The sequence below is a fragment of the Pinus tabuliformis genome, chromosome 6 (assembly GCF_031772625.1).
Source record: "Pinus tabuliformis cultivar Carrire ecotype Pingquan chromosome 6, CPIR1, whole genome shotgun sequence".
Lineage (NCBI taxonomy): Eukaryota > Viridiplantae > Streptophyta > Pinopsida > Pinales > Pinaceae > Pinus > Pinus tabuliformis.
Genome location: NC_142292.1, coordinates 1,001,833,073 through 1,001,849,054, shown reverse-complemented (window position 1 = coordinate 1,001,849,054; position 15,982 = coordinate 1,001,833,073).

Below are 15,982 nucleotides of genomic sequence, written 5' to 3'. Positions count from 1 at the left end.
TTACAGATGTCAAAGCTATTGGAGTCATGTGTTGGATATGCGGACGGAGCGAGTTGTAGTTCGCGGAACCTATCTTCCGCAGCCTGGGCTATTTTTGATCCAAGCGGCGAGTTAGTAAGTTTCAGAGGGGTATATACTAGTCGATCAATAAATAACATCGCTGAATATAGCGCGTTGATAGAACTTCTCTCTGATGCCATCACACATGGTATACACCGACTAATTGTCAGGCTAGACTCACAAATCGTAATACTACAACTCACTGGTATCTATTCCGTCCGAAACCCAGCTATTTATCGCATGTTCCTAAGGGTTAAGATTTTGGAAAGACAATTTGATTTTATTCAATATCAACACATTTCCAGAAACTTAAACACATTAACTGACTCACTAGCAAATTATGTGTTAGATAGACATTTGCAACATTTATAAAAAGAAACATACCAGCAATGTTTGCATTTGGATCATGTAACTTAACCAAACTAAAACTCCGAAAATAAAAAATATATATAACTGTTTATGGTTTACACATAATGTTCTGTAACCAAGACAAAATCGGTCAAGTGACCAAAAACTCAAAATGCTAGGGGCACCCTAGTCTAATGATGCTTGTGATAGCAAGTCACAGCATGTGCGATCATGCGTAAGAGACGAGTCCATCGTCTTGGCACACCAGTAGTATGCCGCTGTAACCTCAAAGGTAGCTCGTCAGTCCTCACATCTGGAATGCCAAGAGTTAGGCCCTCAACCTGCTCCTGTAATGTTGTGAGAGTCTCGGCCACATCGAGGTCACGAAGGATAGCCCTTGCGACAGCCTCTCCTGCTGGGGCGACAGCTGGTACTCTTAGGCGAGCTACTGGATGAACAGGACCAACATCTGTATGTACACATGAGCTTGATTAAAGTCTTGATAGAATAAAGCACAAGGACATTATAAATGAAAAACGATAAATAGGAATATGGTCAAAGATTTTACCAATGGCGCCCCACTGTTCACCATCCGGCAGTACTAGATCTGGATCACCCCGGAAGTCCATGCCAGCATATGGATACTCGGAATAAACCATCTCCTAACGATCAAACCACCTGAAGAAGGTACCAGAAAATGAAATCTGAGACTGACTAGCATGCCTAGACATATGGTCAACCCATCTCTGCATACGTGGTTCAGTAGGTGAAGGTAAATCGAGTGCAATATACTGCGGCTGCATCAGTGGTATCTTCTCCTAGGCAAAGGCGGTCAAGATAGAACCATACCCAAAGTTCTTCAACCTCCCGCTCTTTATCTTGGTCAACTGTTCTTTCATCACAAGAAGTATTGCGTCGCACCAGTTGAACACCTTCGATTGGAGGCATTCCAAGGCATACTGCTTATAAGATCGGTTCGCTACATGAAGAGTCGCACCACCGGCCATCCTACCAAAAGTAAACAGAATAGTCCTGAGGGCCCTGTCAATGACATCACGGATGATGATCTTGCCATCTTTACTCGGCTGAGATCCTTCTCTGCAGTACCGGCGAACATAATCTCTCACAGAGTCGCCTCCTCGGGATGAACCTGATAAAGAGATGGGGGCACCCCGCCTCGAGAAGCCAGTCAAGATGTAGATGTCTACTACAATCAAGGGGATAGATTTGCCCCTGATCTGGAAAACATGGTTGGTAGGATCCCAAGCATCGAGCAAATACTGCAGTAAGTTGATCTGTTGTCTCATGCTAGAAATACGGAAAAACTTCAGCAAGCCACAGTTCCGCAGTGCGTTTACTGTAACCGGATCATGTAAGGCAAGTATGTCCTCTTCTTCATGCTCGCGTTCTCACCATGTAATGGTCATCTTACTCCAAAGATCTCTGAAAAAGACAAGAGAAGAGTTAGATCCTGATTTTGGTAAGAAACAGGCAAAATTTCCATCAAAAATTGTGCATAGAATTCCTTCTCTGCGCCCATCACACCTACAGTAGTGTTCTGGGTGCGTTGCATGTCAGATAGCCTTTAGACAAGCCAACATTCAACGCACCTTTCGATACACAGAGGGTGCGCTGAGGGCAGAACGAGTTTTCAAACCCCAGAGGCTCAAAAAAACTAGGAATCAAGCTCAGAATGTAAAATGGAAACCATGAAATGGAAGAGCTCAGGTTTAGCTCCTACCTAGTCCAGACAGCACCGAGAATCATCCATAGAATCTCCCGAAATCAGCTGATGAAAATCAAAGGGGGAAAGCACCTCCAAAGCTCCAACAAACCAAAGTTCAAATGAAATGGTAAAATGAGAGGTAAAAACACTTTTTCATTACTTTTTACATAGTTCAAAGTAAAATATTAGTGTTCTAACTCGTTTTCAAGCATATATTGTTCATTTCTGACTAGTTTGATGAAGCATTTGAAAATACAGTACAATCTTTGAAAGAACAAAGTTATTTATGGTAAAATCAAAAAGGGACCATTCAATCGAGCAGTTTTAGCACATAGTTCAAGCTCGTTAAAAAATAAACGTAAGACATGAGCAAATGTTTCCCCCCGCATTTAAGCTCGTTAAAAAATTAACTCTTCCCCGGTAAATAACCATCGTGAATGTAGTACTTCAGCCATTAAAGCCTTGGTCGTGTTTGCAACGTCACCTCCACTTTTTCATTGGCCGATCATTCACCTCCATTTGATTGTTTACCCATTTTGAGGAACAGCTGCGAAGAGTGATCTCACTAGCCATCCTTGTGACAATGCCATGATTGGAAAATTCCAAACCTTACCTGGAATTAGCTGCTACCAATTTTATCACTCGTTCCTCAAAAGACGAGTCTCCTTTAAGCTCTTTTCAACTGACTCGTAAAATATGAAAAGATTGTCGAGCCATTGGCCTCTCCAACTCGTTAAAGGGACAGGAAGTGCTATCCCTCCTCTAGATTTTAATCTTTTTGGACCTGAGGGATTATTACACAAAAAGATAGAGCACTTGTTTTGTTCAGCTCGTTAACAGTATCGAAAATTCATCCCTTTTGTATTGTTTTATACTTTTTCAGACTTAAGGGATTAGATGACGAAAAAGGAATTTTGGAGTTACCTTTACGTTCCTTTTCAGACTCTCTAAAATTGAAAAGGACCGATTTATCTTTGTCGTTAAACTCGTTAAAAGTATAATAGCGACAAAATTGTCTATAGACGAGAATGAGTTTCACTATCGCTAGGCTCATTAAAACATAGCGATGGGTTTGCCCGAAGGGAAAATTATAGAACAAGAATATGTTATCCTCCTCAAGCTTGACAAAAATAAAGAGGTACTGGTCAGCAATGACTGGGGAAAATTGGGAAGAAAACTTGAAGAAACTTTGTTGGTAGCAAGTTGCTCTTGAACATGACACTTCCACTCCATGTCCGAGTCAGGTTGGGTTGTTTCATTCACTGGTCACATCACCATGGTAACATCATACCATCCACATTTGGGGTTAATGCTACCAATCCATCACATCAGTGTCACCGATATGTTCAAGAGAATTCATTCAGAGAATTCACCTGTGTCTCACCCACTACCATACATTTATGCTCCATTCTTTCATGACCGCCACCCTGAACCTTATATCACCAGATCGTTTTCACCTCCATTAAAATCATTTACTCCGTTCCATGTCATTGATGTGGGATTCATTAAGGCCCTCCTGTGACGGATCACTTCTTGTCGACATCAGCTCATTATCCAAGAATTTGATCTAGGAACACCCCATTCAGTACTTTGAAGCTTACATGCCTCAATGGCAAGTTTCTTAGTTCCGACGACAGGTTTACATCAATGGCCTTCGACCGAAAGATTTTGCGTGGTGTTTGACGCCAAGTCCTTTATTCACACCACGTGAATTGTACTGCAGTACCTTGAGGGTCATTATCATTATCGGTGATTCCTCTCGCGCTTGTTAACAGTTTACATCATTGGCTGGTAATCAAGCGATGTCTTTCCATGTTCGACTTCAGAACATTTCTCACATGGATCGACTTGTACTTCGAGTGAAGATCGAACGAGATTGAAGACCCCGGATCTAGTTTCATCCATCCGGGCTGCGATATATATTTAGGGAAATAAAGACATTAAATGTACATCATTGCTGCACAGATAATCATCCACTCAAAAGGATGATGGCTCTATCAGAATCATCAGTCTACACTCAGACGATTGTCTGTCCTATGTACATGAAAATGAATTTATAAAGCTGAGCATGGGAATGCCCGCCTCAGCTAGATCATGAAAATATTATGAAGATAATGTATTGTATTGTATCTTATTACAGGTCTCCTCTCAGCATTGAAAGAACTTCGGATCCTCATAATAAAGCATTTCACCCGACATCAAAGGATTAACGACCTCATGCTTTAGGGGGCAACTGTTATAGACATTTTTGGGCCCTACAACCCCAAGCATGAAATGTCCATAAACCAAGGGCTCCTAAGTCCCTAAAAGTGTTGTTCTAACCCCTAAAGGAACAAGGTCAACAGATTACAGCTTCTCCCAGAAGTTCTCCATGAGAAACTGCTCAGAATTGGTCAAAACAGGATCATTGCAGCTGCCCCACTGGCTAAGTGCGTTGCATCCCACCTAAATACACTGTGTGGGTGCGTTGCATTTCAAAAATCCCTTCTATGGGGTGCGATGGGTGAGAAATGATAAATGGCAGTGTCATTCCGCAAGGTGGAGAGGCAATGGAAGCATCCAGAATCTTCTCCTGTGACACTTGCCTCACTGAATTCGACCAAGGATGAGTAAGAGACCATCAGTCTCCAAGTGGAAGCATGAACTATCAGAGAGAAGACACTAATCAAATCACAAGCTGACTCATCCTCCTTACAGATATCTATATATGGATCCCTCATCCCAGAGATCCGGAGGCTGGAATTTTGCATATTGTAAGGAATTGTTGTTGGTTTCTTGAGACAAACATCAGATTGTTGGGTGATCTAAGCTTTGTTTGAGGTGAAGAGGGGCTTCTTTGCTGGGAGGTTAATGCTGGGTCAGAACAATTGGTTGTAACTCCTCTTGGCTCTTTTCTTGTTTATCAATAAAAGCTATTCAAGTTTTCCTCCATGCTTTTGTGTCATTGATGCTTGCTACATTTGTATGGTCAATTTACATCTGATCCTAGATTGTTTATGATTTTAGATCCATGTCTTTGTATAGTGCTATGCTTCTGTGATCTTACAGGTACTTTGTGAAGCTGGGCGTGCAAGGGAGCAGGTAGCTGAGGACTATCAAAGAAGAGAGGGATCAAATCAGGAGATTAGCGCAAGACAGAGGTTGGTCTTTCTGTTCCTCTCTATCTATAATTCATAAAGGAAAAATGAAAGTAGCTTTTCTCTGTTTGTTTCTAAGGTAGTTGTCACACCTTAGTGGGATAGAGCAGTTCTATATAGACACTTTTCCCTGTAACAACATGGATAGGAATGGCAGCCTGAACCCGTCGTGTTTGCAGGGTTAATATAAATTATGTAAGTGTGTTTATTTAATTTTTATATGTTTATTTCTTGCAAATGGTTTGAAGTAGATTTAGTTTCTTTGTCAATTTATTTCTCCAATTTATTTCGGCATTCTAGATTATGTAATTTCTTTCTGATATATAGTGTGATCCATGGAATGGTTTTATGTAGGATGTGTGTTTTGCTTCATTCAATAGATTTACATTTTATTTCCAAGTTGTTTGTTAAATAGCTTTGAGAATTCCAAAACTTCATTTTGTATTTTAGATTTATTTCTTTTTTGTAGATCTGAGTAGAGGGCAACAATTTGAGTAAAAGGTAGCGAGTGCATTGTTGTTGGTTTCTCTTTTCAGGCTGTGGAGTACATGCATATTCGCATTCTATACTCAAGCTAAATTCTGTACTCACGCCGCATTCCGTACTCAGGATTCCTGTATCCACATTCTATATTCAAGATTCCTGTAGCTACGTTTTGTACTCATAGGTGCTATGTTTTAGTTGATTGGAAGAATTTATTTTGGAAGCATGAGTTGTGTGATTTCAATTAAGTCTATCATGATTTCCTAATTTGAATAGAGTAATTATCATAGTTAATCATTTGTTGATTTTACAGTTTATGGAATTAAAGACAGTTTGTTAATAAACTGTGTTGTGTGAGAAATTAGCTTTAGGCTTTTACATGTTGATTTGTTTTGAATCAAATAGAACTCAATTGGATAAATCGCTCATTAGTTCTCAGTAAGTTTTAATTAGTTCAAGAATTGATTAGAGCTATTCCTTTGTTTAAGCATGTTTCAATCAATAGATTAGTTTCAAACTAGGAATAGAAATTCCATACTTAATTTAGGAATAGATTTCAGATTTCATGATGTTAGTTTAGGTTAGACACTCTGATATTGCATTACATGTGATTTTTCCTTGAAGCTTATGAGTCCCACATTGATAATTTAATGTTGGAATTATAATCCATATAATTTCCCCAACATTTTTTACATCATTATTAGGGAGGTCCTAAAGTGATTAGAGCATAGTTTCTTTCACAAGTTTTTGGTGTGACCTTTGTTGCAAGGGAACAAGAGGGCAGAGAGTGTCCGGCAAGGCATGAGTGAAGAGCCACACATCCACTATCATGGGGTTTCTTTAAAGTTTGGTTGTCCAACTAACCAAGTTTGGTGAGTTTTATTGTAATCAGTTTTAATTCATTTAGATTAAAAATTCAAGCTCTTTAAAGATAAAACATTTTTGGGGTGTTATAAGACCCCCAAGTACTAATCCATGTTACGAGACAGATATCATCAACCAACAAGAGAAATTCAAAGAATCATTGAGCGATTGAAGAATGTCCCTCGAAGTACTTTCTCAAATCGTGGCAGTAGCTCGGATATCTGCCTCTCAGGAAGAGTTCATCCTAGCCACATTTAGGAAATTATCTATCTCTCCACAATCAAAAAAGGATTTGGAAGTCTCCCTTGATTCCTCTTTCCTATCTACCAAGGAGATCAAGAAATCATGTACCAAATCTGATGGGGAGCATCCAGTTGAACTTGAGATCGAAGAACTTTCACCATGCCTAGTAGCAAGCCCTGTATGCATTCCCAAGACCAATTATCCAATTTTTGCTGGCATGACCGAGCAGGACTTTGAGAGTGGTCCAAATGAAGAAATGGTCCATTACCATGAGGATTACATTTAGAATTGGTTCCAAATTACAATCCAGTCAAAGTACCACTATCATATTAAAATACTCTTTGTATCACATCTTTCAAAACTGTTGATTTTTCATAGTCATGTACCTTCTAAATTTTATATGTTAAATCTATACATGAATATATCTTTGTACCTAATATGCACATGGATTTGTTGGAAGTTCTCCTTCACTTGAAGGATGTTGTCTTTTCTCCAGTGGAGTAGGAAATTTAGTATTGTAATAAATAAATAAATGAAAACGGTAAAGAGAAAAATAAGTCCTTTTGTGAAAGCCAACTTGTCGAGTGCAACTGGACAAGGACTTTGCTTGAAAACTAAGTAACTAGTAGGAAAAGTTCACAATAAAGTTTGTAAATTTATGTGATTTCTTTAAATCATGTATCTTTCAAGTCATTATGTTTATACTCGAGTTGGTTGATGTGGGATCCCTTAACACCCACCTTTCAACAAGCTTTTTCCCATCGACATGAGCATACTATTGGGGGTCAAGGTTAGGGTTAGATAAGTTACCTGGGAGCCTTCATGCCCTAACGGCAGGTGTCCTTGCCATCTACTAAGGAAATACATCAATGTTTCTTGGTGGATGAATTATGTAGTCAATTTGAATTTGACAAATCCATTCATGGCTAGTAGAATGTACCTAGTGCCTTGATTCCCATTGACATCAAAGGTGCGATATCTCGTATTGATTAAATACCTTCTCAATGGTCAGTAATCCAATGATTATTTCTTATGTTACATTGACACCATTTATTCACATATGCAAGATTGTACATGGGTGTGTAGCAGTTGAAGATTATATGGTTTTGTGATCTCAACACAGATTTGTAGCAGTTTGGATCTTTGTATCAACATTTCCATTTTCATTTGCAGTAGTATATTTATTTTAGTAGAGGCTTCCATATAGCATCCTGACCATTCATTTCTAGCAACAGACCCCTTTCCTTGGCTGTTTGGGAACATATAACTCCTCAGGCATAGGGGAGAAGGGGACCTCCAATTTATCCTTCAGCCCTTTAGTTCACCCTTCAGCCCTTCAGTTCATCCTTCATACTTCTTCAACATACCATATCAGTAGTTAAATCAACTCCATCCATTCCATCTTCCACTTTATCTTGCAACACCAATCACATCAACAATAAAGGTAAAACTTGAGGTAAATTTTGGCTTAAGACTCTCTAATTCATTAGAAGGTTTAAGAAACTTAATTATTAACCACAACTCATTCCATGCATTTCATATTTCATAAATAATTATCCTTCTGTTTTCCTTCCATTCACCACTCATAATAAAAATATTTATAATCTGATTACAAGACCATGTTAAAAGCAAATCCTTATGGTATATTAATAAATGAATTCTCTATAGTGTCTTCTTCTATCATTTTATTTAGAGGATGAATTCATTACTGCCATGAAATGATAAAGTAAAAACCACCTAGAAGCATTGACCTCATGATGATAAAGTATGCAAGCACCCATTCACATACTTACCATCTCTGTCACCACCTCATTTCCTTCATCATCTCCTACTCATCCATCCCTTTCTTGTCCTCAATTTGTATTTCTCTATAGATTAGTATGATAGCTTAATGTGAAGAGTGTTTCTCCACAAGCACCGACACCTCAAAATATTCAAGTAGTGTCACTCCACAAGAACCAACACCTCTAAATATTTAAGCAACATTTTCCACAAATAACCAACATCTACAAAAAAAATGTCAAGAATTTGTAAATGAGCAAGGGATTTGTTTCCATGAGGACATACAAATCAACGAGCATGGGGGGATGTTGGGCCTCAAATATGTGCATTTTTCCACCATAAAATATCACTATTCATAGCCTAAATTCCTATATTTTTAACTCATCTCACACCATAATTCAACAACATGCCACCAGTTCATATCTTACACTTTGTGGTTGATTATCATTAGCTTTCTTAACTTTTCAATGATTAGAGATGAATTTGGTGTGATTTTGTAATGATTGTTTTTCCAAGTTCATCTACTACAGGGATCCATTGTCGAAATTCTTCATAATTCAATTAAACTAGTTGATACAGGTTAAGTACATAATTCTTGTGGATTAAAATATCATTTTGTGATCAAATGAATAAGAATATTAGGATTTGGATACATGGGGATTGTTCAAATTACCCTCATTCAGGTAACCTAGAAATCGTTTGTCAAAATTTGTGTTAGGCCCCTATACTACTAGTGTAACCCCTTATTGTTATTAGTGCAACCCACTTATTATATTGATGTACCCATGTAGTGCCCATATTGTTACTATTGTGCCCCATAGAAGCCCACTATTGTTATTATTGTGCCCTTACATTATTATTGTTATGTCGGCTCTGTTTATGTTATGACCCCTTAGACTCCTATATATAGAAAGGAGGTCTTTTCATTTGTATCATCCAAGAATTGTTCATTTATGTAATGTAAAGGAGGTTGCCCCCTCGAAGAGGCTGAATTATAAGGCGTTGATTTATCTCTTCTATCTTTTCTTCAGCTGCTTTCATAACATTTGGTATCAGAGCTTTGGATTCTAGGGTTTCGCTGCTCCAAACAGGTCATCGTGGAATTTTCGCTATAACTTTTTTTCTGCCATGTTTCAGAAGCAAGAAAGAAAACCCATTTGAGAAGAAATTTGACTGAATCTCAGGTCTGAATTTCAGAGATTTTCGCACTATATTTACGGAGATATGATCCGAGGAAGTTGGTCTTTTTGCAGACTCCTGAATTACATTCAAAACAAGTGACCTAGGGAAAATTGTCATAACTTTCTCTATGAGCATCGGATTGAAATTTCGTAAGAAGGTACAGAAAGAGGATAGACTATAGTTTCTTGTGGGTATTTTTTAGAGCCAAAGGTCCAAACAGTGACACGTGGCACTTCATACAATTTCGCTCTTTTGGAAAAGTCTATAATCAGGTCATCTTGGGAGACTGTGCATAACTCTTTCTTGGAGAATCCAATTTGGATCAGACTGGTGGCATTGGAAAGAGGACACAGAGGACTACTAGAGGTCGCAATTTCAGAACTTAAAGATCTGAAGTACAAAGTTACAGTCATTTCAAGATTGAGCTCCTAAAATCAAGAAAAGGCAAGATGAGGAAGTTTGATGACAAGGATCTGGCAAATTGGATACTTCAGATGGAGCAATATTTTGATCTACATGGTGTACCACTGTTACAAAAGGTATGTGTTGCATCTTCATATTTAGAACCAGATCAATTTTTATGGTATGAAGGGCTTTGTTCTCATAAACAACTTGTTATGTGGTCAATTTTCATGGAGGAAATGATAACACATTATGAGGATACAAAGAGCAACACCTTCTTTAGAGAAACACCACAACGATTGGAAAGATTAAAAAGGCTTTGTGACATAGTGGAAAGAAAAATTATGGCAACCAGGAAGCATACCACCCACAACTACAAAGATGGAAGTATTGTTGCCCCTAGTCTTCCACAACCTATAAGGTTGACACCACAACAATTGGAAGAAAAAAGAGAAAAATGGCTTTGTTACAATTGTGATAGCAAATGCATTGAAGGTCATAAGTGTGTTGAGAAGAAATTATTTTACATAGAATATGAAGAGGAGGAAGAAAAGGATCAAGAAACATCAAAACAAGAAGATATACACTAGGATCCCACCCCAGAGAAAGAAGAAATGAATCAGACCATATCTTATAAGGCATTGGCAAGAATTACCACTCCTCAAACACTCAAGATAGAAGGACATATCAAGAAGAAAAAGGTGTAAGAAGTGAAAGATCACATCGAGAAAGAAGAAATGAATCCAACCATATCTTGTAATTCATTGGTCGAAATTACCACTCCTCAAACTATCAAGATAGAAGGACATATCAAGAAGAAAAATGTTCAAGAAGTGAAAGATCACATCGAGCATCAAGAAATGAATTTGACCATATCTTGTAAAGGATTGGAAGAAATTACCACTCCTCAAACTCTAGAGATAGAAGGACATATCAAGAAGAAAAAAGCTCAAGCAATGAAAGATCACATCAATCATCAACAACAAGTTCTCCAAATTTTAAAGGATAACGCCACTTCGGTGCAAAATCGAACGAAACAACAACTAGATCAACATCGTAGTGAAAAATGTTTTGATTGGGTATTTTTACTGCTACATCTCAAGCAAGCTATTTATGAGAAGGAAATGTTGGCAATACTACATGCACTAAAAAAATGGCGACCTTACCCAATGGGAAGACTCTTCAAGGATGAGGATGTGGAAGCATTGTTTTGTGCTATTTCTATTATCCAACCAGATTGGATAAATGTAGCAAGGGATGAATGGAAGAAGGACGAAGAAGTATGGCCACTTATTCAAAAGTTGCAAAAGATCCTTATTCAAACAATATTTCCAGAAATTGAAGAGGAAGAAAAAATCATATGGAACCTGGAGCAATCATAGAAACAAGAACCCGACAGCTACGAAATCAATCAATTTCAAAGCATCTCATCAAGTGGAAGAACTTACCCGCTGAAGATTCCACATGGGAGGACAAGAATTCTATACAGAAGCATCAAGAACTACTCAAGCATTGAGGACAATGCTTTTTGAAGGAGAGGGGCATGTTAGGCCCCTATACTACTAGCGTAACCCCTTATTGTTATTAGTACAACCTACTTATTATATTGATGTACCCATGTAGTGCCCATATTGTTACTATTGTGCCCCATAGAAGCCCACTATTGTTATTATTATGCCCTTACATTATTATTGTTATGTCGGCTCTGATTATGTTATGACCCCTTAGACTCCTATATATAGAAAGGAGGTATTTTCATTTGTATCATCCAAGAATTGTTCATTTATGTAATGTAAAGGAGGTTGCCCCCTCGAAGAGGCTGAATTCTAAGGCATTGATCTATCTTTTCTATCTTTTCTTGAGCTGGTTTCATAACAATTTTTCACCATGAAGACGTTATGGTCAACAGAATCTTAAGTACAAAATGAAGTAGAAAATTTTCACGTTAAGTGCATAAATTATGGGTTTGACGGTTTCAGATCAACCACAGTTTTTGATATTTCAGGTTGAAGAATTATTCATTTGTTTTTCAAGATATATGGAGTTGCAACCAAATATTCTAGATCTCCATCAAGTAATGCATGGATCATGAGATTTCCCAAGACAAATTTAACCTAACCAAATTCCAGAAAAATCAATTGAAATGTATTTTTGTAATTTTGTTGGCATATGGCTAAGATCATATCATTGAGTTTGGGATCTCAAACTATAAAATCATAGTATATATTTCATTCACTTAGTACTAGAGAGGGAGTTACAGGTTACACATAGAGGAATTATGTAGGAGAGGAAGCACAACTGTTGTACATTGTACTATGTTTTTGGATGAATTACTAAAAGTGATGACATTGTTGTAGCCTTGGTGTCCATTTTATGAATTGAGTTTAGAATTGAAAAGCATGGATAGGAAAGGCCACCTGAATCCATCGTGTTTGCATGGTTAATATATATTATGTAAGTCTGTTTATTTCCCTTTTATATTTTTATTTCTTGCAAATGGTTTGAAGTAGATTTAATTGTTTTCTCAATTTATTTTTGCATTCTAGATTATGTAATTGATTTCTGATTTATGATGTGATCCTAAAAATAGTTCTATGTAGGAAGTGTGTTTTTCTTCTGTCAATATATTTACATTTCATTTCCAAGTTGTTCGCTAAATAGCTTTCAGAATTCCAATACTTCATTTGTATTCTAGATTTATTTATGTTTTGTAGATCTGAGTAGAGGGCATCAATTTGATTAGAGGGTAGCGAGTGCATTGTTTTTGGTTTCTCTTTGTAGGTTGTGTAGCATGCGCATAGTCACATTCTATACTCAGGCCGCATTTTATACTCAAGATTCATGTAGCTGCATTTTGTACTTAGAATTGCTTTGTTTTAGTTGATTGGTAGAATTTAGTTTGGAAGCATGAGTTGTGTGATTTCAATTAAGCCTTCCATGATTTCTTAAGTTGAATAGAGTAATTATAATATTTAATCATTTGTTGATTTAGTAGTTTATGGAATTAAAGACAATTTTCAAATAAATTGCGTTGTGTGAAAAATTACCTTTAGGATTTTACATGTTGAGTTGTTTTGAATCAAATAAAACTCACTTAAATAGCTCGCCCATTAGTTTTGAGTAAGTTTTAATTAGTTCATCATTTGATTAGACTTATTCCTTTGTTTGAGCATGTTTTTATCAATAGATTAGTTTCAATCTAGGAATAGAAATTCCATACTTAATTTAGTAATAGATTTCAAGTTTCGTGATGTCAGTTTAGGTCAGATGATCTGATCCTACGTTACCCAGGCTTCTACCTCGAAGATTACGAGTATTGAATTGATAATTTAATGTTGGAATTATAACACATATAATTTCACTAACACCTTCATAGACCATGATGCTCACTTGTCCACTAAGGGAGAGAAATTGTCAAAAAACTGCCATGTCAAAGACATTCCTTGGGACAAGTTTTTCTTCCCCAAGAAAGCATCATAGAATATTAAACGTATGTTTATTAACCTACTTAAAAGTAAATGGGGATACCTAGTTCCTATTATTGAGTGCTATATTACTTATGAAGGTCATTATGGCCTAGTTTTATATTACCACATTCAATTTCTTATAATTTTCTAGGTTATAAATTAAACCTACCCTATTATTTGTTCAAAAGCCTCAATAATGTCAAAATTCTATCATAGAATGTTTAGAAAACCAAAAAGGAGGTTATTTTATGATGACCTAATCTGAATTATGGTTTAATTTCGGTTATCTCAATTAGGTGATTCATGGGAGATATCCCTTCATAAAAATAATTTTTTGAAGTCTACAACTGATAATGGCAAGAAAATTGTTGTGAATATTGATGAAGTTCCGAAGGATATTGATTTAACTATAACTGAAGTCGTAGTCTCATCGTAGTTCCACACCTAAAAACCTTAGTAGGCTATTTGATTTAGCAATGCCTAATTAATTCACAAACCTAGACTGCACTTGTATTACCCATAATGTAGCTAAAAGGCTTAAAATCATTCTTATGGAACAAAATCCTGACCTTACTCGGCCTAATGATTCCAAGCCTTAGCCAAACTTTTCATAGCACAATGTCTAGGATAACCCTACAAATGAAATAATAAAACATCAAGAAAAGGTAGCTACATGTATTAGGTTAAATGTAAACAATTAGCATGCCAAATATCTTACACTAAAAGGAACATATCTAAAATTATTTCAACTACTACTACTCTTGTCCAAATAGACATTCCCAAAGAACCGATACTTAAAAAAGAAAACCGAGCACCTAAGTTTGATGAAGATTTTGGGGATAACTCTATTTTCAATAAATTTGATGATGCTACATTTGGATCTAGTGATGATTCTCAAAGTAGATAAGATTCCCATAAACATATAGAAATCTAGATCTTCAAAGTAGATAAGATTCCCATAAGCATATAGAAATGTAGATCTTAGGAGAAAAATAGATTGTTGTAGTTCCTTATCTTAAACATAAAATATACGAATTACGACATGAAAAAAAAGCTTAGGTAGAAAAGTAAATATATGACTCAGCATAAATAGGTCACTGAGTTAAAATAAAAATTACAGTGGATAGATAAGAAAGCAATAATTAAGTCTTCAGGGGTTAATGTTATCATCACTTCTGATTTACAAAATCTATCTAATCCCAAATGAATTATGTTTAGTTTTTTTTTCATATCTTTCTGAAAGTATGAATATTTGTTAATTAGTTTTGTTAATTTTATTAATCGTAGCTACATAATCTAACTGTTTTAGAAAGGTATTTTTTAAATTTATATCCATTTGATATTATACAGGTGTCCTACACAAGAATGCGACTAAGTTTGATTTTCCATATTTAGTATATTCTATTATTGTTTCCTGATAACGCATGACTTTTTGTTCATTTCAATTGCTAAGACTTGTTTTTTTACGTATATGTCGATGATACCTATAAGTTCAAAACCTATTAGATAACAATTATTTCCAAGATTTTGGTAACTTTCATATTTATTTTGATATATGATAATGTTGTATGTTGGATACTTCTATATAAATATAGTATTAAACATTGATAAATGCGGGGTGGAATAGACAAAATTCTCAAGTGGTGATGTTGAATTGTTTTTAAACGGACTATTGTAATTTTTTTATATTTAATGTTTTTTATACAAATACCGAGTTGTTTTCATTTCTAGTATTTCATTGTTACTTGTTTTATCTTATGCGATTTATTTGACTATAATTCCATAATTCCATGAGTTTGAATTTAATGTTTCTTTCCTAGCTATGTTTTAGGAAGTTGATGTTTGAAGTATTAATTTATCTTTCCCTTTTTACTAGTTTTGTTGGGCTGAATTACAAATCAAATTATTTCTTATGATTGTCATTAACAAGATTTAGTTTGAGTTTCATATCTTATGCATTAAAATTTATGGAATATCATTCATAAATTGTAATTATCACATATGTGTTGTTAATGCAAATTAAATTAGTATTTGAATTTTTTACTTTTTAACTTTGTGTTTTAATCTTAATTTTTATAAATAAATATCTCTAATTCATAATGAATGAACAATTATTTTGTAAAGGAGAAAGTAAAATTAGTTATTTAATTAATTTTATCATTTTGAACAAGATATATATAATTTTTATTATAAATTCATTAAAGCAATTTGACAAATTGTTTAGAGGAGTCAATGAGTTAGTTATAGCCTTTCCTATCATTTTTCAATCTATTTTCACATTAAAAGTT